Source organism: Calypte anna, chromosome Z, assembly GCF_003957555.1.
Source record: "Calypte anna isolate BGI_N300 chromosome Z, bCalAnn1_v1.p, whole genome shotgun sequence".
Classification (NCBI taxonomy): Eukaryota; Metazoa; Chordata; class Aves; order Apodiformes; family Trochilidae; genus Calypte; species Calypte anna.
The window spans coordinates 72,428,558-72,449,735 of NC_044274.1; the positions used below are offsets into that span (position 1 = coordinate 72,428,558).

The window sequence follows — 21,178 nt, forward strand, 5'->3', positions numbered from 1 at the left end:
GAGGTCCCTGGGTTGTCCCCTTGGGACTGGAGGAGCTTTAAGGTCCCCTCCAACCCAAACTCTTCCATGATTCCTTGCTGATTAAGTCAAGAAGCATTAATTATGGTTGCCTCATCCCTGGAAGCTTTCATGGACACCTTGGATGGGGCTTGGAGCACCCTGGGCTGGGAGAGGGGTCCCTGGATTGTCCAGGTGGGACTGGAGGAGCTTTAAGATCCCCTCCAACCCAAACCCTTCCATGATTCCTTGCTGATTAAGTCAAGGAGCATTAATTATGGTTGCCTCATCTCTGGAAGCTTTCATGGACATCTTGGATGGGGCTTGGAGCACCCTGGGCTGTAGGAGGGGTCCCTGAGCATGGCAGGAGGGTTGGAACTGGATCCTATTTTTTGGGCGTTCAGCCTGAATTTCTTCCTTCAATGATCAGACCTATGGAACACTGGATTAATGTTTTAAGAACTCTGAAGAACATTCCATAGCTTTTTTCAATCTCAATACCCAAGAAGAGTGTACACTAATGAGCAGGAGATGAATTTCAAGATCCTTTTCACCACCACCTCCTTCTAAAAGGCCAGCAAGAATCCTCCACAAACATCAGATGCCAGGGAGCATTCAAGGAATTAAAGTTTGTGAAGAACTCCCACCCTGTACCTGAAGGCTCAGAGGAAGCCCATGTACAGTGCAATAACACCATATGGAGTGCAAGGTTTGTACTGTATTGTTCCATTAGTGCACAGAGCTACATCCCAGCTGATGAGTACAAAAACAAATGCTGAAACATGTAATTGTTTGGAAAACAGTTGTGTGAAGTGCTCTAATTAGAGATTCAGATTTTCCCGTCGATGTACATCACAAGGATTTGGTACAATAATAATAATACTTTACATTATACCTGAAGTTGCCCCATGATAATAAAATCCCCACTATTTTAGAATAGATTTTAAGATGACTGTAGTAGTCCATTGGTTTTAATGGGCTTGAAAGCTGGGGTGGAGAAGACTGTAGCCTCATCTCTGCAAATACTAAGCAGTTACAGGACAAGGCCAGAATTTTAAATCTTTTCTTAATGTCATCTCCTCTCAAGCAATCCCATGGGTCAACTGGGAGAAAAAAAGTCCTCTGAACACAGAAAAATTCTAAGACTATTAAAAGAGCCTTCTCTTAGGAGAAACAACAAAGCAATTTGTAGGACAGTCACAGAAGAAGATAGAAAGAAAGAGACTGGAATACTCTAGGGACATGATTTCTGCCTAGGCTACCATAAAAAGCTGCTAAAAAAACCCTATACAAATATGTGTCTAGTAGTTTAAAATGCCTTTTTTCCCCTCCCCCTTTGCTCTTAAGTGACAGTGCAACTTTGACTCCTGAAAACACAAAAACTGGCTGGAAATGCAGCGAATCCAGGTCTGTAGCCCTGATCCACACACATATTCCTAATAATAGTATTCCTAATACTACTTCCTGCTGAGGTCATGCACAGAAAAGAAGACCAAGGGAAGGTAAGAGAGGCACCCAGCTTTCCATGACACACCTGCTGCCTACAATACCTTCCAGGATCTGCACATCCAAAAGGATAAATATCATCACCACACTTCAACACTCTGCTGAAGATACTCAGATGATAAATACCCCAAAGAGATGGATGCACATCATGAACACCTGAAATGGGCAGGCAGGCCTACCAAAGAAATAATGCTCATCATCAAGATAACTTATTTCAGAACCAGAATAAATACCCCCAATTCCCATAGTCTATGTACCTCCCCTTAGCAGCACTGCCTTACAGCTTTCCCTGCTACAGGACATCTGTTTCTTCTGTTTTACCATTTCTCCCAGCTTTACTAATAAAGTATCCCAAATGCCTGTGTTCTGCTCTCTACCTGAGGGACAGCTCTATCTGGACAGCTGAACCACTTCTTGATTTCAACTATCTGGCAGGCAAAGCAAATAACCCCATGAAACACCCACAGACCAGTTTTGCTTCTGATAAACTGGCATAAAGCAGCCTCACATTATATGTATATAAACAATGAGAATAATACAAACTTTTAGTTAATTATTTAAGATTTACTTGATTGTTTCTATCTGCATCACACTTGTATTTTTAATGTTTTCACATCAGTCGATCTTCTTTCTATTGCAAAACAACACACACACATACACATACACAGAAAAAAAAGACTAAATAAATTAACTTTCCCTATCAGTTCAGCTATAAAAATTGAAAATTTCAGATTCACATTAAAAATATCCCATTAATTGTCTAATTGCCTAAGCTAGTAACTATAGTCAGGCTTGCTTTATACAGCTCTACTACCACCTAATCTACAACTTTGCCCAACAGCTCTAACTACAGCATCATAGAGCAGTCTAGGGTAGAAAATATCTCTAGAAATTACCTGGTCTCCAGCCTTCTGTTGGACTTTACTTCATTAGTCCTGACAGGGCCTTACACCAGGGTGCTGTCTCAAGAAGCCTTTAATGTTTGGTCATCCCTGAACTGGTCTGGCAGATGGAATAGATGATCATAATAAGTCCTTTCCAACTTAAACATTCTATTTATCAGGGGAGACCTCATCACTCTCTCCAACTCCCTGAAAGGAGGCTGGAGCCAGGGGGGGGTTGGGCTCTTTTCCCAGACGACTTTCAACAAGACAAGAGGGCAGGGTCTTAAGTTGTGCCAGGGGAAGTTTAGGTTAGATATTAGAAAGAATTTCTTTACAGAGAGAGTGATCAGACATTGGAATGGGCTGCCCAGGGAAGTAGTGGATTCTCCGTGTCTGGAGATATTTCCAAAGAGCCTGGATGTGGCACTGAGTGCCATGGGCTGGGAACCGCAACGGTGGTTCAAGGGTTGGACTCGATGATCTCTGAGGTCCCTTCCAACCCAGCCAATTCTATGATTCTATGATTTACATCACACCTATGAACACATTACATTCTATTCCATCACACCTTTGAGGAACAATCCAATTTTTAGTATTTCTAACAGATTTTCTTCAACCCAGATAATTTTTTTCCTCTCACCACGCACCCTTGTGAACACAAAACAACTTCTCCATCACTACTGGCTCCGTACTGGATGACTCATGAAACCTCTCCAAGCTTTTTTACCTCCACAAACTCCCTTGAACCTTTCTCCAATTTTTGAGTTCTGTAACATGCTAATCATCCTTCTTACCCTGGTAAGCAGCTGCTGGACCTTCTCCAATTTTTCAGTATCTCTTCAAATCAGAGGACAAGACAGACCCTGCACCATCAAATGGCCTTCACTTGACATGAACATAGGGAACAACTGTTGTCTTTTTACTCCATATCCTTTTGCCATATGTATCAATAGTTTTTACTTGCCATGCTATTAAGCAACGTTACCACAAGATGGTCTTTGGAAAAATTAAATTATACCAATTATGTGAACCACTTCAATGAGGTTGAACAGATGTATCACTTGGTATGGTTTAGCTCCCAGCCTATGTAATTGGTCCTACTAATTACCACACCAACTTGAAGCTAAAGGAACTTGACCATCATCCTAAACCAAACCTGTCCAATCTTTGTTTTGAGGAAAACATTGCATTTCTTACCAGTTTCAATGAAGAAATGCTTTAAACTTTGTAAGTGCAGGTGATAGAGTTCAGCCAAGAACTCACAGGTACAGATAAATGCAGCAGATGAGTAGGGAGAAAAAGAGTGGAGATGCAGTTTAATTTGGGAAAAAAGCATCACCAGAAACTCTTAGGTTTTGCTTGGAGGATTCACAGTTTCAGGCCAGACAGGCACACACAAAAAAATCAATTAGAATTACCACCTCTTAAACAGAGGCCTTTTATTTCCATCAGCTATCACTTTCTAAACCCAGCAACTCCTGCTTCTTCACAGCAGTTCTTCCAGAAATGCATCCACTCCCAAATTCAAGTTAGCCAGAGCTATATAATCCATCACCCTGTGTGTGACAGTCTGAAAGGCTGTAGTCACTGTCTCCACACTTTATTTCCAGTTTGAATTACTCTGCCTTCAATCTTCAGTCACCAGTTATTACCACGCCTTTGTACACTTAAGTTTTGTCTCTTTTTTTCTGCTTCCTAGATCAGATGCTGCAGACAAGTCCTTCCTCTCCCTTCTGGCAAGCTGCACAAGCTCAGCAGCTCTATGACATGTTGATTTTAACAGAGTTATTTTTAACAGTTTCTCTGTCCCTTTCCAATTTTTAATCCTCATTGACAACATTGTGCATGACAAACTCTAGGGGACAAATGCTGCTTCTCATGAAGTCCCTCATTTCTCCTGATTTTGTTTCATTTCTCAAAACCTGACACAACTTGCCAAATAAATTAACAATTTCTCTGTTATTTATCATTTAATCATTTATAATTTGTGTTAAAAACATGTTACTAGTAATGATTTGATATTATTTCCCAGGATCACTCCTAAGCAGTATTTGCAGAAGATCAGCACTCCTAAAAATTGTTATGTACAACTTTTTCAGAAAGACATTAAGTGCCTCATGATCTGGCTATTTTACTGACACAAAGCAGCCTTGAAATTTGAGTTTTATCTTATGGTTCTTCCTTTACAAAACCTTAAACTATTAAATTGAAGCAAAAACTGTAATCAAACGAACTCCTTACCTGAACAAACAATTATTTAATTATTAGTCATTTAATTATCTATTAATAGATTCTTCCATTAGGTTTCCCTCATCTCACCCACATTTTGACAGTCAGATAAACAATCACTCATTGTCTAGACTGAACCATCCTCCTCTACCAAGTGCTGTGTCACACCATTGGCACTATTCTCATCTTCTAGGATATCCTTATTATTCCAAATATTACTTAAAATGTGTAACAAATTACTTCTCTTAAAACTTCTATCATTCTTTGAGTCAACCTCAAGAAATAATCACTCTCACAAAAGACACTGATTAACCATTAAATCACAAGTAGTGGCCTCTCCATAACTCTTTCAGACTGCAGTTAGATGCTTTTTTAGAAGGAACGCTGCTGTTAAACACAACTTATTGATTTGAATAGTAGGGTAGCTGAAAAATGCTACAGCTACAACAGAGTTTATTGATAAAAGAACAGTAATTACAGGACAAGGGTAAACAATCCAGTGAGTTATTCTACCTTCATGCCACCTCATGAACAGATGAGTAATGCCTAACCCTAAAAAGTCATGAAGATAAAATAACTTTGTACTAAGTTCTTTTTATGTCAACCTCTACAGCAGCTGATCATATTGCTCCCCAAGACTACATGAAAATTTACAAAGAAAAGCAGAGATTCATTATAGCATGTTGCATGGAAAAAAAACAAACTGGCATCAGCCCTACTACTTCTAACAAGATACTCCTGGAAAGCACAATATAGGCAATATAAACATTTTTTCAGATAAGTGACAATTTTCAATAAAATCTGCACTGGAATACCACTACCTTTAGAAGTGTAGACAATAAAATGTTGTATGTAAACAATTTATTTTTTTTAAATATCATTAAAGTGACAATGAGCATTGCAAGGTGACATGAGAGGTATAAACCCAGGACAAAAGGAAATGAAATGAAAAAGATATCAACTCCCAAGAACAGCAAAAAAAAAAGTTGCAAGAATCCACAGGATAATATAGCTGACCTTCCAATCCTTGATGCTTTTAACCTGCTCCCAAACGAAAGCAGAAGAAACATTTCAGTTAAAACAGCTTAAAGGTGTGACATAGCCCAAAGAAGCAAAAAATCTTTTGTCCTAAATTCCTTGTTCTGGGGAGGGAGCAAAAAGGAAGAGAAAGAAAGCCTTAGAGGAACCAAAATTTTCAGATTCTCCATGCTTTGCTGAACTCTGTTGGAAACTGTGGAAAAGGATACAGAAAAACCAAGAAAATAAGGAGAAAACACAGATGGAAAGTAATTTTACAAAAAAACTACCAAAACTTGTTAATGAAAGAATAGCAGTGCTAGATAAAATACACATTCTTGCCAGGCAAGGGGGCTGGAAATAGGTGATCTTTAAGGTCCCTTCCAACCAAAACCATTCTATGATTTTATAAAGTTTAGCAGACTTGGAGCAAGTCTAGAAGGTAGCAAAAAAAAAAACCTCCCATCTGATAAAGATTGAAAAAAACATATATAGGGACAGGGGACAGAGCATTGTCCTTGGAGACACTGAAAACTAAAAACACACACAAACATGAGCAGCATGAATAACACGTCCAAAATTACTTAGAAATTAGGATTTCAGAGCTTTAAGTACAGCATTGCAGAGTAATACTTCTTTATGTTCCAAATAATATGTGTCTAAGCTAGCCAGGTGTTTACCAACATGAAAATCAGGCACAGGCTTCAAACTGCATGGAAAGCAACTACCAAAGTAAGTCTATACCTAAAAATTACTCTAAAACATTTCTCAATTTTGCAAGAATGAGCTGAAGTAAACTTCTCCTTTCCAACAAATACACCTACTGTGTGTATACACTGTGTGTATACACAACAAATACACCTACTCTGCACAAAATATAATGAAAATTATTTCAAGCTACTGTAATTTGGAAAGGGAAGTATCCACAATTCAGAAGTCCAAACAATGCCTGTTAAATGCCTCAGGAAAGGCAGCAGGAAAAAAAAAAAGTCACAGGCACCCAGAGAGGGCACAGAGCCTCTGCTCTTGCAGATTCTCAAAACTTACTGAAGAGAGTCCTGGTTAATCTGCTTTAGGTGACCCTGCTCAAGGTACCAGGGTTGGGTTAGACATTCTCCAGAGCTCCCTGCCAAAACCAACTACTCTGACATTCTCTGAAAAAAAATTAAAAGTACACAAAAAAATTAGTATCTGTGGGTATATATGTATATATATGTATTTATACATATGTCAGTTACCTCCCACAACAGCAACAAGCAGCTTGTAAAAGGGATGTGAGAATCATTATGAGCAGTGTGAGGCTGAGCAAGATTTAGAGCTTATGGTCTCAGGGGTTGCAGTTTTGTGTTCTTAGGAGTTTGTTTCTGATTCTTCAGTTTTGAAACAGATGAAATTTATCATCATGAAACTGTCAAAGGCACCGAGGCCACAGCCATGACAAATTCATGAAGGCTGAAAACAATGGAAGTTACTCATTCTACTGGCAATCATTCTTTTAAGTGCATTAAAACACCTTTAAGCTGGTTAAAATCACCCTGCAGGTGAATAAAACCTTTAAAACTCTCCATATTTTGTTTCCATGGATGACAGAATACACCATCTGCCATCACCACCCAAAAGACACTACTGAAACATTGTCAAGTCTACAGGTATAGGAAATACCAGAGTTAAGGCTGTCTGCACAAATGCAGATTATCACCCACACTCCACTCCTACAAAAAATTTACAGAAAATAAAAATTAACAGGAAAAAAGTCAACTCATTCTCTCCTTTTTTCTAAGTTAGTGTCATCTGTATCCAAGTTTCCATCCAGTGTGGTCTTGCCTGAATTCTTTAAAACAAAAACACCCAGGATGAGTATTCCACAACCTCCCTGAATTCATGGTGAGCTTATCCTTGGACCTCATCTTGTGCCCCAGTGTGCATCTACACCATCAGACCTCCTGCCTTTTGCTCTGCTTCCCCCACCTCTGGTGCACAGCCCTGAGGAATAGACAGCAAGAGGAAACCCTCCCCACCAAAGCTGAATTTCTTCCATGCATGGAAGATGGGTAGTAAAGCAAACCATACAGTATTATCATAGAATCATAGAATTGGCTGGGTTGGAAGGGACCTCAGAGATCATCAAGTCCAACCCTTGATCCACTCCCCCCGTGGTTCCCAGCCCATGGCACTCAGTGCCACATCCAGGCTCTTTGGAAAGATCTCCAGACACAGAGAATCCACTCCTTCCCTGGGCAGCCCATTCCAATGCCTGATCACCCTCTCCAGAAAGAAATTCTCTCATCTCCAACCTAAACCTCCCCTGGCACAACTTGAGACCCTTTGTGCCCTCTTGTCTTGCTGAGAGTTGCCTGGGAAAAGAGCCCAACCCCCCCCTGGCTCCAACCTCCTTTCAGGGAGTTGGAGAGAGTGATGAGGTCTCCCCTGAGCCTCCTCTTCTCCAGCCTCAACACCCCCAGCTCCCTCAGCCCTTCCTCACAGCAATTCTGCTGGATCCCTTCACAGCCTCCTTGCTCTTCTCTGCACCTGCTCCAGCACCTCAAGCTCCTTCCTGAGCTGAGGGGCCCAGAACTGGACACAGGACTCAAGCTGTGGCCTCCCCAGGGCTGAGCACAGGGGCAGAATCCCTTCCCTGGACCTGCTGGCCACGCTGTTCCTGAGCCAGCCCAGGATGCCATTGGCCTTCTTGGCCACCTGGGCACACTGCTGGCTCCTGTTCAGCTTCCTGGCAATCCAGACTCCCAGCTCCCTTTCTGCCACTCTGTGCCCAGCCTGGAGCTCCCCATGGGGTTGTTGTGGCCAAAGTGCAGGACCCGGCACTTGGTCGTGTTAAACCTCATCCCATTGGAATCATCCCAACTCTCCAGTCTGTCCAGGTCCCTCTGCAGAGCCCTCCTGCCTTCCAGCTGATCTACACTCCCCCCCATCTTAGTGTCATCTGTGAATTTGCTGATGATGGACTCAATCCCCTCATCTAAATCATCAATGAAGATATTAAACAGAACTGGGCCCAACACTGATCCCTGGGGGACACCACTAGTGACCGGATGTATCATCATCATCATAACTACCCTGTTTGACACAGCAGGGGTATTTCAGCTTTAAACAGAAATCTGTCCCAGTTATCAAACTACCCTTTTCAGAAAATTTTTCCTATTTTTTTCCCTTTACCTCCTGACACTCCAAAAGTTTGTTCTTTTTCTTTGTAAAATCCCTCCTCATACCTGGAGACTGCTATGATGTTTTTTTTTTAGTCTCCTCTAGTCTAACCCAAACTACCCTTTTCACCTCTCCATGACCACTTTTTTCTAGACTCCTGGAGACTGCTGTTGCTTTCCCCAGGGAGACTCCCCCATTGAAACAATTTCCTAAATATCCTAAACGTCCTTCGTAAGTACATCCCAGAAGAATGGTTTCCCTTATTGCAACAGCAAAATGCTACTGACCCATCTACAGCTTATCATTCACCTAATCATCCAGCACCCTTTTTTGTCTGGAATTATTGCTCTTTTGTATTCATGTTGGGAACTATTTATTCTAAACACAGCACTTCAAGTTAATCCTTTCACACAGCTTTATGTCTCTCACATTGTTTCTGTAATTTTTCTAAGCCATTTGAAATTCTACATTTATTCTTCACAGAACTTAAATCCTCCCCAGCCTGGTAGTCTTCAAAAAGATAATAAATGTACTCTCTATGTTCTCACCATCCAAGTCATTAACAATACAAAGATACAACCACATTTGTTATTTTCCACTGCACTCTTGCCTTTGTCAATGACTGTAATGAAGGTGCTCACTTGATCAGTTTTTTGCCTGACCTTCCCCTCTTCATCTTTAAATATGAACATGATGTTTCTCTCATACTCAGTTACACTTTCCTCATATTTTAGTCTCTCAGTTATCCCCTCCTGTGCCACTCATAATTTCCCAGCCTCACTTAGAATCATAGAATCATAGAATGGGCTGGGTTGGAAGGGACCTCAGAGATCATCAAGTCCAACCCTTGATCCACTCCCCCCGTGGTTCCCAGCCCATGGCACTCAGTGCCACATCCAGGCTCTTTGGAAAGATCTCCAGACACGGAGAATCCACTACTTCCCTGGGCAGCCCATTCCAATGCCTGATCACCCTCTCCAGAAAGAAATTCTTTCTCATCTCCAACCTAAACCTCCCCTGGCACAACTTGAGACCCTTTGTGCCCTCTTGTCTTGCTGAGAGTTGCCTGGGAAAAGAGCCCAACCCCCCCCTGGCTCCAACCTCCTTTCAGGGAGTTGCAGAGAGTGATGAGGTCTCCCCTGAGCCTCCTCTTCTCCAGCCTCAACACCCCCAGCTCTCTCAGCCTCTCTTCATAGGATCTGTGCTTAAGTCCCCTTGCCTCATTCCATCCCAAGAACTCTTGGTCATTTTCTACTCCTTCCTCGAGCTGTCCTCATTTGTCCTTTCTATTCAGGCACTTTCACAGAGATTCTGCCAACTGACCTCCTTGTTTCAAACCTCCTCTTGCCCATGTAGAAGTCCCCCTGGTTTCACTCAGCCTGCTATTATGAGCAAAAGTGGGAATAAAAAAACCTAAAAAATAAAAAAGTGTTCTCCTGAGGTCAAACTCCAGGTTGTTCACTTGCACTGGCCAACCTCACCATGGACCAGGAGTGGAACAAGCATGCTCTGATGAAAGGGCACAACCTGCTTTCTACAGATGAAATCACAGGAGATTTTTCACACCCTAAAAACAAAGCTGATGCCTGACACAGAGCAGACCTTGCCAAGCGCAGTGTTTCTCACCCACAACACAGAGGCATCATACCACAGCATCATGGATACAGAAAAAGACCTCTGGAGATCAACTTCTCCAACCTCCCGAAAAAGCATGTCTTACCAGAACAGGATGCTTGGGCACCCAGCCAGTCAAGTTCTGAACATGTGCAACTACAGTGACTCCACAACCTCTCTGGGGCTCATTCCCACATTTGACCCCACTTAAGGTAAAAACTTTTGGGGATATATCCAACATTTACCATAAAGAAAAGAGAAAAAATACATATATTTGTCTGCTACCCTCTTCTGCTAAAGAACAGAAGATAGATGAAATTTATAAAAACCCACACTCCTTTTCTGGAAAGCTAGATCATTTAACACTACCACACATACAAAGGAATATATTTCCTATATTCCTGATAGTAGTACTCTCCAAAGATGACAATCCTTGGGAATTTTCTGAACAATAATTTTTTTTTAAGTTTCCCCTGCATCACTGGGTGGGTAAGATCTGTGCTTCTCAAAGAAATTCACTACTAGCTCAGAACAAATTCAATTTCTGTCTGATACAAACCAGGTATCCTAATGTTTTCTCTCTTCCCAAGAAAATGCAGGCATGAGTTGGTATTATTATGGAACATCATTTCCCACCTCAGCATATTTCCATTCCTCCCTTTCTTCATCAACCAACTACCTCTCAGAGGCAGGAATTCAAATTTCAGGTTATTTTGGTGTGGTCCTCTCACAATGGCTGGTTTGGAATTTATCCTAAATTTTATGGCTACTTAAGGTATTCACCAGAAAGAAAGACAAGGAAAACAGAGATAACAGAACAAAAAAAAAAAAAAAAATCTTTAATTGCCCACAGAATGATGCTGGGAAGACAATGAACAAGAACTTACAGCACTCCTGTAGGAACATACGTTCAACCTATCTGTTGTTATTAAACTGGGTGAGATGATTCACACGAACATAATGCCAGAAATCAAGAAACATAACCCATTTAGGAAAGAGCAACAATGGAAAAAAAAAAAGCACTATGTGCCAAAAATGTCATTGTCCATTTCTGAGCCACTGACAACAGAAAATCATGTCTTAAGAAATAAAGTAGAAGTCAGGATACCAGCTGGGATTATGCTACAGACAGAAAACCTCACATGGTGTGGTGGTTAAGCACCTCTTGCATCTTGTTGGAGATAAAAGTTTGATTATCACAGTAGACATAACACTGAGTGAGATAACCTGGAGCCTTCATGCTGCCATTATCAGAACATGCTTGAAATTGCTGAAAAAATTGAGGACAATTTCTTATGCTGAGAAATGCTAAATCCAACCCAAGGGAAAGCTGTGTTCGACTTCATCCGAACAGATAACAAGTACCCCACTGTGTCACAGAGAACAAATACAGAACAAAGACTGTTCCTGCCCCCAGGTCTGAGAATCAAAGGACACATTCCCAAACACATCTTTTAAAGAGACTTAAGTGGTCCCACCCCCTGCCCACGCTACCCCCTCAGCTCTGCTGACAGAACTGTTTGTAGCAATGCACAGTGAACCTGCTAAGGGAATCAGATCTGAGTCAAACTAGAACAGGGCCCTGATCTGAAGCAAAACCACCTTCCTTTCTTTCACACCTTTTTTTTTTTTTTTAATAGTATACTTTTAACTTACCAATTCTCAGGTTCATTAGCTGCTACAGCTGAAGTGAGAGAATAAGGCAGGAAGACACAGCTGCTGCCTGAAAACTTTTTTCACCTGAACAGCCAACATCAGCAGGGAAGAAATACAGAGGAAGCAAAAGAAAGACCCAATACATTATCGTGGTGATAGGGAATAGTTTACTCTTCTAAATCTCAAACTCTGTTCTTCCAAAAACTAAAGTAGCCAAGAAAATTTGACTAATTTCTGACTCAGGGACAAGAACTGAGTGTATTCATTGACTAGAAAATGTGTATTCATGACAGTTTCATCAATTTTGATGGCTTTGCTTGCTCTGAAATATTTCTCCTTGGCTTAGGGGTGGGCAACTATGCTAAACAGCCTTGCAGTTTGGAAACTATCAGCATACAGACACACAATTCTCAGCTGTTCAGATGCTACTTTACAAGATTTAATCATATGCTTCAGGGGGGAGATATTCTTTCACTACATGGACTATTATTCTGCAAGAGAGACACAGAATGAGCACACCTACTTATCCCTCATTCCACTGTATTTCTGTAATGCCTTTAAATAATGTCTCTTTCACCACCAAGCCTTCCTGTGAACATGCTTCTCTTAAAAGTACTCCCAGTTTTAATTTTGACTGTGATGCCTGCTTTTACTTAGATCTCAACATCTTATTTCCTGAGATGGATACACAACACACGTGTTCTGCACGAGGAATTACATGCTCATAAGTTAGAAAAGAAAGCTGGATGTTCTCAGGACTGCTTGGTTATACTCTAGTGCTTAGCACAAGGAGGAAGAAAGCAGTGGAAAAAAACAGTTTGGCATCTTCCTAGTTAAACAAGGAGACCAAGACTTGTCTGTATTACATGCCAGTGGTGCAATGCATAGATGTGACATCCACTGAAATGTGTATTTGGAGGCTTTGTGAAGCCTGCAGAGCTTTAGAAGAAACCACGACCTCAATGTTATCTGTTGGGCTTGGTCTTTGACACAACATTCAAAACAACCTGGGGCATACTTGGCACACAACATGATCAATCAGAATCACCTTGTCCACCTGCTCAGACAATCACTTAATGCTCTAAAAACCAAGAGCATGCTTTCCCTCCTTGGCTGCAAAGTACTACTAAGATACTGACTCCCAGCTTCCAGCAGAAACAAAACAAGGAGGAGGTCCAATATGCTGGTTCCGAAGCCAAAACACACTTCAGTTAAGGGATGATGAGAAACAGGAGAACTTGATTTCCTTTGTCCCTCCAGGAGCTCTTGTCATTCATGCTGCATAAAGCTGACATGGTGAAGAAAGCTCAGGAGGCCTGCAGAGGACATACAGCTGAGATCTCCAAAGAATTAAAAAAAAATACCTGAAAAGATTTAATTGCAAGTGGAAAATGGCAACTTTATGAAGCTTGTAATTCAGACAAATCCAGACTAGCTGTCTTGGGAAATGGTTCACAATTGCCAAAGCTATCTCCCTGTTAAATTTCATATTTCTTATCTACATCTTGGAGATGCCTATTGGTACTTTGGAGTAACCAAGAATGTTTCCAGTAGTCAACAACACTTTCCAGTATGTCCCTCTCAGTTAATATTGAGCTTAAACCTTGACCTGGAATTAGCAGTAAACAAGAAAACTTCTTCATGAACAACTGCTAATGAACGACAAGAAAACCATGCAAAAACTTCACATAATATAATATAATATAGTGGGTCTGACTTCAAATGGAGAAATAAACACTGCCAGCAGCACTGGTGCTTCAGGCACAGACCTCCAAAACTGAAAAGGAAAATGATGGAGAGTGGTAGAGTGATGCCAGCACCACCTCTCCCAGCACTCTGGGGTTGTTAAGAGTGACCAAGAGGATGGAGTGGAACATCTCCTGGTGAGGAAAGGCTAAGGAGCTGGGGCTCTGCAGCTTGGAGAGGAGGAGAATGAGGGGGGAGCTCAGCAATGGTGATAAATACATAAAGGGAGAGAGCCAGGAGGATGGAGCCAGGACATGCAGTGACAGGACAAGAGGCAGTGAGTGCAAGCTGGAGCACAGGAGCTTCTGCAGAAATGTAAGGAAGATTTTTCACTGTGAGGGTGAGGGAGCCCTGGCTCACGCTGCCCAGGGAGGTTGTGGACTCTTCTTCCCTGGTGACATTCAAAACCCACCTGGATCTGTTCCTGTGTCACCTGATGGAGGTGACCCTGTTCTGGCAGGGAGCTTGGACTCGATTGTCTTTTGAGGTCCCTTCCACCTCCTGACTTTCTATGGTTCTATGATTGTATGAAACAAAGAAAAAAAAAACCCACAATGGAAAACCAAAGCAAACAAAACAAAACAAATAAAACCAAACCAACAAATCAAACCACAACAAAGTCCAACATACTTTTGCACACTTAAGGGACAACACCTCCATAATTCATGCTCTTGTTTGTAAAGTGGTATTGTAAGTTTGGAACACCAAGTTTCTGGTTGTGTCAGTTCAAGCAGAAGGTAACTCAGTTTGCAGACCCATGATCTGCTCCAGCTGATACAAGAAAGTACTCTCAGTCTTTCTCCCAGCCTTTCCACTCCCAGTCACATCTCCACATCACTTCTCGTGATGTAACTCGTGTTAATGAGCAAGCTGATGCAACAAGAAAGGAGTAATTAAAATCTCTCATTCTGGACCAGCTGGATCAGCTTCCCTACCCTGTTCAGTGCTGTCATGGTTTAAGGTTGGGCCAGCAATTAAATGAATCACAGATGCTGTCTATTAACTCCTCTACTACAGGAAAAGAAGAGAGAGTAAGGGAGAGACACTGAAAGGTTGGAAACTAAACTACACAGCTTTAATGCAACAGTAGTGATGAAAACAATGAAACTTATACAAATATGTACACAAGTGGTATCACACTTCTCCTTCCCCCTCCCTTTCCCCAGCAAGGCTCAGGTCCCCACCAAGGCTGCAGGGCAGCCCTGGAAAAGTCCCAGGCTGGCATCCTGGAGCTGGAGCTGGAGACAGGAACACATGGATTCAGGAGGGCATGGACTGAGATCAAAAGCAAGTGAGCAGAGAGAATCCTCCCAGGATCCCACCAGCTGTGGAAAAGAGATCCCTCATGATCCCTCAGATTTGGACCCAGCATGACACATATGGGATGGAATATTGTGCCTGGACATTCTTGGTCACCAGTTGGCTCTGCTTCTCCCTAAAGGAGTGTCACAGGTGTGACCTCTTTACTCCCTTTTGGGTTTGGGGCATAAGATGTTCCTCAAAACAGAGCAGTGGCCTTGTTTTTGCATACAATTTTCCTGTAGTACCTATAAACACCAAACATGATCAGTCCTGGAAGCAGACACTGGCTGAGAAAGATGCCATTGACTTCAGCAAGTGCACCTACTCACTTAGCTCAAGGTAAAAATGTAAGAATGAATATTGGTTCTATCCTGGCTCAAAGCAGGACTGCTACCCAGCCAGCTGATCTCTCTTACAGCCAGGAGGAAAAGGGCAGGAAAAAGATAGGAATGTGGCCCCTTCCTGGATGTGATGTGAAGAGGCTGTGACATTGCACCCCGGGCTCTTGTGAACGAGGGGGGGAAAAAATTAATTAGAGAGGTGAAAAAAAGTCTGAGGCTATGCAAGATGTATAGTGGGTGGCAATATTTCTGACTTTATTCCTCAGCAGTGCTCTTTTATAGTGCAAGGTAAACATGGCATGATGATCAGGTGATTGCTTTAAAAGCAAGATACAACAAAGCCCATGCTCTTGCTAGTTACAGACATTGCTTACAACACTTTCCCACAACAGAACATCCTGGGGAAAGCCAAGAGTTGATGGAATACTGAATCCCTGTGTTCAGAGCAGGTTTCCTCCAAACTCCTTGCTATCTTACCTGGTGCTGAGAATTGCCTCATCTTTGTTTTTCTGGCAGCATCTCTGGTAGGCCTTGCTTTGTGCCATGGGACCCTGCTCTTTCACCATCTCTCAGGTCTCTCAGATTATCACGGCACTCTGCTCACAGGGTTTGTAGCTGGAGGGAAATGCCTTGTGTGTCCCAGGCCTGACTTCCAGCAACTCAGCCATAAAACAAAAATCACTACCTCAACTGGCACCAGCAAGTATCTGCTGGGGAGCTGAGCAGAAATGTCAGTGATGATGTTAAACTGAATGCTGAATCTTTTCACCTTCCAGTAAGACTCGGTCACGCTACAAGAACAGAGTAAAGAATGAGGAATAAACATCCAGTTCTCAGAGTCCTGACTCCTGAGTCCTCCTCACTCTCAAAAATAAAAAGGTGTGCATACACACATACATACAACACACGTTCTCACCACAGCACTTCAAACACTCAACAACATGTAAGAAAAATTTTAAACCACTTAAAACCCATTAAATTGTGCTTCAGGAACTCCACTCAGAGCAAATCAGTGAAATGGACCTGCAGACTAAGTATATATATATATATATGAACACACTTATAAGAGGAAAAAAATGTCTCTACTACTAAGGCACAAAAAAAAATTCATAGGGCAGTATTAGATTTCATAGGCAGATGTTTTTATGCCCACTGTTAAGCAATTTGTTTCAGTAAGTGAGTGGAAAAAAATAATAATTAAAAAAAAAAGATATCCAATCAGTCTTTGCACGTATGCTTCACTTCAGAGAATTACAGGAATCTACTATAAATCTAAAAAACTCCTCTACTATAAATCTAAGAAACTCCTCAGTGACCACAGGACATTGTTCCCCAATGGAACAATGGATCAAATTCAAAGTACAAGCAAGAGTCACATTCAGAACTTTTTCCTTGGAGCCTGGAATGGACAAAACCTCCAAAGTCAGCACTGAGTGTTTCCCCTCAGGGGAAAAAAAATAAGGTTGTGAACTTAAAAGAGGCAAATAGATAAATCCTCACTGAGTAATTATAAGAATATTTCCTAAACATTAGCCAACTGGTACATGAAAGGCAATTCAGGAAAAAAACATGGTCAAGTCAACTAACAGATCAACATAGTCATAACTGGCTACCATCCTGAAGAAGCAATCCAGATAAAACAGACAAAATCCAGGCACTGGTGGGAAAATTCCAATAATTAAAGCTATTTCAGTAAGGCAAGACTGCACCCTGAGTGTGTGCACCATGCTTCTGAAATGATGATGCCCTTGTCCACCTCCAGCTGCTCAGCACTCTTGGCCTGCTGGAAGTTTCCATCTCATTCCTACACCTGCCAGCATCCCCCTAGCCTGTTTCAGAGAAAAAGAGTCAGGTCAGCACCAGTGCTATAAAATATATAATATTTTATAGCATATAAATTAAATATAAAATACATAAAAATATTTCACATCTGCCTTGACCCAACACGTTGTGACTGGGGAAGCACCCAGGCTGACACCCAGGCTGGCACTTCAGACCTTGGGCAGTGGCTTCATCAAGAGTCATCACCCCATGAGGACCAGCACCCTTCTGAGCAAAGAATGGCAATTTTTTAAATTTTTTTTTTCTTTTTCTTTTTTTTAAGAAAGCAAAGCAATATCTGAAACACTCAGACCACCACCACACCTCAGTTTCAAACCCAGAGGAGGACACACAGACATGCTTCCTGTGTTCTGCCTTGCCATCACTCTCTGGTACCCTCTCAGCTGCCAGCTGCCAAGATTTTATTCTTCCCTACACAAGATTATTTTTACAATTCTACTGCATAATTACAAAACACTTAATTTTTAACCCCCTGCAGGCATTCTCTAACCAATATATTCCCAGCAGGCATTTTTACTATGGGTAGCATAACACATTGCCACCCTCTTTCACCCACAATCTCATTGATGATTCTGAGAAAGTAATTACTAAAGGACCCCATGGTTTTTTGTGCTTTTTTTTTTAGTATTTATGCTTCTTCAGAGGCAAACATTGTCACCACTGTGCTCTTTACTGCATCACCAACTCTGTGTGCAACTAAGACCAAAGACCAAAGGTGACCTGATTGGTGGATGAGGGGAAGGCTGTGGATGTGGTCTACCTGGACTTCAGCAAAGCCTTTGACACCGTCTCCCACAGCATCCTCCTGAAAACACTATCAGCCCACAGCTTGGACAGGAGCACCCTGTGCTGGGTTAGGAACTGGCTGGAGGGCCGGGCCCAGAGAGTGGTGCTGAATGGGACTGATCCAGTTGGCAGCCAGTCACTAGTGGTGTCCCCCAGGGATCAGTGTTGGGCCCAGTGCTGTTCAATATCTTCATTGATGATTTAGATGAGGGGATTGAGTCCATCATCAGCAAATTCACAGATGACACCAAGCTGGGGGGGAGTGTGGATCAGCTGGAAGGCAGGAGGGCTCTGCAGAGGGACCTGGACAGACTGGAGAGTTGGGATGATCCCAAGGGGATGAGGTTCAACATTCCAAGTGCTGGGTCCTGCACTTTGGCCACAACAACCCCATGGGGAGCTCCAGGCTGGGCACAGAGTGGCAGAAAGGGACCTGGGAGTCTGGATTGCCAGGAAGCTGAAGAGGAGCCAGCAGTGTGCCCAGGTGGCCAAGAAGGCCAATGGCATCCTGGGCTGGCTCAGGAACAGCGTGGCCAGCAGGTCCAGGGAAGGGATTCTGCCCCTGTGCTCAGCTCTGGGGAGGCCACAGCTTGAGTCCTGTGTCCAGTTAAGGGCCCCTCAGCCCCTCAGGAAGGAGCTTGAGGTGCTGGAGCAGGTCCAGAGAAGAGCAAGGAGGCTGTGAAGGGATCCAGCAGAATTGCTGTGAGGAAGGGCTGAGGGAGCTGGGGGTGTTGAGGCTGGAGAAGAGGAGGCTCAGGGGAGACCTCATCACTCTCTGCAACTCCCTGAAAGGAGGTTGGAGCCGGGGGGGGTTGGGCTCTTTTCCCAGGCAACTCTCAGCAAGACAAGAGGGCACAAAAGGTCTCAAGTTGTGCCAGGGGAGGTTTAGGTTGGAGATGAGAAAGAATTTCTTTCTGGAGAGGGTGATCAGGCATTGGAATGGGCTGCCCAGGGAAGTAGTGGATTCTCCGTGTCTGGAGATCTTTCCAAAGAGCCTGGATGTGGCACTGAGTGCCATGGGCTGGGAACCACGGGGAGAGTGGATCAAGGGTTGGACTTGATGATCTCTGAGGTCCCTTCCAACCCAGCCAGTTCTATGATTCTATGATTCTATATCCAGTTAGCTTTGTCATTGCTGTCAGCTTTATAATACCTTCCTTGCCAATGATTGGTATGTCCTGACCAAGGCCTGTTACCTACCCAAACTTCCTACCTTAGCCAAAAACTTCGTGCAGAAATAGTGCAGAAAAACGTGCAGAAACAGTGTAAAGCAGATGCTAACACTTTGGCAAGACTTTCTCAGACAGCTCACACAAGACCAAGCAGCTTGGCTCACCTAACACCACAAGTAAAAGTTGATAATCTGAAAGGAAAGAGGTACATTCACTATTAAAAGTTTCAGTGTTTAGCATTGAAAAAAAAAAAACAAGAAGCCAAAATTTCTTTTAGAAATTAAGTGCATGGTTGGTGGGGTTTTTTTGTTTGTTGGTTTTTTTTTTTAAAGGAACCACAGACAGGCAACACCTGAAGTTTCAGAATAATGAATTTTGAGCTACCCCCACTTCCAGAGAAGAACTAAGTCACAGCAACAATTTAAATTGAAATAATTACCTTCCTACACTCACCCCTGGATGACTGCACCAACATTTCACACAGCTCCCTCAGCAGCCAGACCAACTCCAAGAAACTTCACTCCAGAAAAAAAAAGTTTCCAACCATGTGCAAGTCAGAAACCAAAACTCAGGATGAAAATCACAGCTGGGTATTAATCCAGGAAGCATTAAGCTCTTAAGAGTAACTTTTTTGGTTTGTTTTCCATCATTTTGGACCTCCCAGGGAACCCATGAGTCTGGTGGGTTTTTGGGTTTTTTTTTTTGTTTTGTTGGTTTTGTTTTGGGTTTTTTTTGGGGGGTTGGGGAGAGGTCACAGCACCCAAACTCCACAGGAATGGGTCATGAGCTCAGCGTTTGGTACCGAAACCAAACAGAACCCGAGGTCGCTGACCCTCTTGGATCAATCCCCGCTTCCTTCACCCCTCTCGGAAAGGCTCGGGGGGTGCCCACAGGTGGTGGTGCGGGTAGGGGGGGAGGTGACAGGGTGTCCCTGTGTCCTGTCACCCCCTCCTCTCCCCCTGTCACCCCCAAGGAGCCCCCCTGGAAGCCACGGGGCAGAGCGGAGGAAAAGAGGAGGAGGAAGGGACGGGGACATCCCGGGTGAACCCCTCCACCGCATCCCCCCGGTCTGTCACCTCCTTCCCACCCGGTACCGGGATGCAGTCACCTACCTGGTGCTGGTGGGGTGCGGGCTTCGGGGTGCCAGGGGTGCCCGGGGTTTGGGATACCCGTGGTTCGGGGTGCCTGGAGTACCCGGGGTTTGGGATACCCGGGGTTCGGGTTGCCGGGGGTACCCGGGTTCGGGGTGCCCGGGGTTCGGGTTCCGCGGTACCGCTCCGGTTCGGCCGCCGCCACCGCCCGCCCCTTCCCGGACACCGCCCCCTCCACCCCAGCCACTTCCGGGTTCCGCGCCCGGTGACGTCACAGCCCGGGGGAAGCCGGAAGTGGAGAATCATAGAATCATAGAATCATAGAATGGGCTGGGTTGGAAGGGACCTCAGAGATCATCGAGTCCAACCCTTGATCCACTCCCCCCGTGGTTCCCAGCCCATGGCACTCAGTGCCACATCCAGGCTCTTTGGAAATATCTCCAGACACGGAGAATCCACTACTTCCCTGGGCAGCCCATTCCAATGCCTGATCACCCTCTCCAGAAAGAAATTCTTTCTCATCTCCAACCTAAACCTCCCCTGGCACAACTTGAGACCCTTTGTGCCCTCTTGTCTTGCTGAGAGTTGCCTGGGAAAAGAGCCCAACCCCCCCCTGGCTCCAACCTCCTTTCAGGGAGTTGGAGAGAGTGATGAGGTCTCCCCTGAGCCTCCTCTTCTCCAGCCTCAACACCCCCAGCTCCCTCAACCCTTCCTCACAGGAATTCTGCTGGATCCCTTCACAGCCTCCTTGCTCTTCTCTGGACCTGCTCCAGCACCTCAAGCTCCTTCCTGAGGGGCTGAGGGGCCCAGAACTGGACACAGGACTCAAGCTG

At 43.6% G+C, this 21,178-nt stretch overlaps 1 protein-coding gene across 1 annotated transcript in view; it reads right to left on the reverse strand.

Moving 5' to 3' along the window:
* FAM172A (family with sequence similarity 172 member A) overlaps positions 1–20,406 on the reverse strand; it is a 204,094-nt gene extending 183,688 nt beyond the window's left edge. Inside the window, exons 1-2 of the mRNA XM_030467632.1 lie at positions 20,367–20,406; positions 19,419–19,445 (exon numbers count right to left, since the gene is read on the reverse strand). The gene's annotated coding sequence lies outside the window, so the exon portion shown is untranslated. The remainder of the gene's footprint in view (positions 1–19,418; positions 19,446–20,366) is intronic.
* Positions 20,407–21,178: the final 772 nt, after the last annotated feature.